At 56.9% G+C, this 2175-nt stretch overlaps 1 long non-coding RNA gene across 1 annotated transcript; it reads left to right on the top strand.

The window, feature by feature from the left end:
• The first annotated feature begins 314 nt into the window (after positions 1 to 314).
• Positions 315 to 1711, top strand: LOC122483594. Its single transcript, XR_006297421.1, has 2 exons — positions 315 to 1092; positions 1329 to 1711. It is a non-coding gene; the product is annotated as an uncharacterized LOC122483594 (long non-coding RNA).
• The last annotated feature ends 464 nt before the right edge of the window (positions 1712 to 2175 follow it).

The following is a 2175-nucleotide window of genomic DNA, read 5'->3' as shown; positions in this document are numbered from 1 at the left end:
GTAAGTTCCCACACACCCTGATATACTTTCTCACCCATACTCATACCCTGTGACACATGCTAGAAAGTTCTACAGGCTAACACGTTGGCCCAGACACATCCCCTCCAACTGGCACTCCTACACCTACTGTCCGAATAGTCACAGGCATGCTCTGTCCCGGACTAGGGCTGGCGGACCCTGCGGGGCCGCCGACGGAGCCCACCCAGCGGGTCTACTTACTCCGAGGGAGCGGGCGAGCCGGGTGTGCGCGGCGGCCAGCGGTGGCAGGGCGCAGCTGGGGCTCCAGAGGCCGGGCCAGCGGAGGGGCCGCCCGCTGCCCCGCGCCCCCGCCCCGCGCGGCCCCAGCCCGCCCACTCCCCGGGCGGCCCCAGGACCTTCCACGACAGCGCGCCCCCTGCCAAGCCTCTGTCCCGCGTCAGCCACCGCCGCCGCCGGGCCGCGAAGCTATTTTGGTGCCCCCTGGCAGTGGAAACGTCGCACTCTGGTCTGCGGGGAGCGCCAGAATGGGGACGCGGTCAGGCCTGATTAGAGACCTGGCTCACCCCGGGGCTCCCGTGGGAGTCAGGGCTGGGAAGCACCCGGAGGAGTCCAGCAGACCGGGGTGCCCACGTGTGCCCCGCATGCCAACATCTGGAGAGGGGAAGGGAAGGGGCGGCGAGCGCTTCCCTTGGAGCTGAAACAAAACGGGGAGGGGTTTGGGTGCGGCTCACAAGCTCCGCGGAGGGAGCCGCCAAACTTTGAGCAGTCCCCAAATGCCCGGAATGAGCTTGGTTTATTCACCACAGGTGCTTCCCTTAGGAATCCCAGTCACCCGTATAAGATCACCGACCTCCGGATCACAGACCTGCCAAAAATGACAGAGGGTGTTTGTAGAGACTCATTCCCACTTTGGGCACATCAGACTTCCCCTCTGGACTTCTCTGTTTCCCATGGCCCGTCTAGAAAAGAAGGCTGATTCCTCCCCAAAAGCTCAGGAATGTTGCATTCCTGAACTGGAAGGAAGCTGCAAGGCCATTCCATCCAACTCCCTCCACTCTGCCATGAATCCAAGGGCGCCAGAAGGGCCTCTACCCAATCTGGGGGATCACCAAGGTAAGTCAACCCTAGCCTCCTTGGGCGCTGTTCCTAAGCTTGCACCCTCTAGTTGGCAGGAAGTCCTCCTTGGCATCTAACCTAAATCCCTCATGTGCAAACTATGTCAATATGCCTGCACTCCGTGTTCCAGGAGGAGGAGGGGGCCAGCTCCATCCCCATAACACAATGACTGCTCCAAGGTCCCATCTCAGCCTTCTCTTCCTTGATGCTGACACCATCGTGCCCTTTTCCAGGCCCTGGCTAACAATGGCCACTGCACCCTGACCCTGGACACGTTGCAGCTCCTGACATTCACCCAACTGCCTGCCTCAGCTCTCTGGGGACCCCAGACTCTGCGTGTCTGAGCCACTCCAAGGAGCCAGCTTCGCCTACAGCCTGCATCTATCCAGGACAGCCTGATTCCATTCCCCAGTCCCTCGAGAGGGGTTTCAGTTCCTGTCTCAGCCAAGCCTGTCTCAGGGCCTGGGGACAGAACTTAGGCTCCAGCCGCCCACCTGGCTGGGCATTAACACTGGAGCCACAGCCTTCCTCAGATGGGCAAAGGTTGCAGAATCTTTTCTCTGAGTCCGTTTCCAGTAAATTGGGTTGTATAAGATAGTCTGGACTTTCTCCTTAAGGAGACCTGACTTTGCATCCTGCCTCTACTACTTTTTAGGTGTGTGTCCTTGGACAAGTCATTTAACCTCTCTGAGACTCAGCTTTCCCATATTTACAATGGGAATCATAGTAATTCTGCCTAGCTCATAGGTTGTTAAAAACATGAGATGAGATCAGGAATGTAAAAGTACCAGGAAAGTGAAGGTATTTTTTAGCATGCTAGTAATGGAATGAGGCTTAGATCATAAACACGATAGATACTGGCAAAAACCTCAGAAATCTTTTATTTCCAGGACCAAATTCTGTGCCCGGGTTTCCAAGGAAGAGAGGAACAGACTTGGTTTGCTAGAGGTTCCCTCTATGAATGTCCCCCACTGTGCATTCCTGAACACACACACACACACACACACACACACACACACACACACACTTTTCCAGATACATACGGCACAGCCGAGCCTCTTGGCCTCCTGTCGTCCCCAT

This window comes from Prionailurus bengalensis, chromosome D1, assembly GCF_016509475.1.
Source record: "Prionailurus bengalensis isolate Pbe53 chromosome D1, Fcat_Pben_1.1_paternal_pri, whole genome shotgun sequence".
Classification (NCBI taxonomy): domain Eukaryota; kingdom Metazoa; phylum Chordata; class Mammalia; order Carnivora; family Felidae; genus Prionailurus; species Prionailurus bengalensis.
This window is presented reverse-complemented; position numbering and strand designations above follow the sequence as displayed.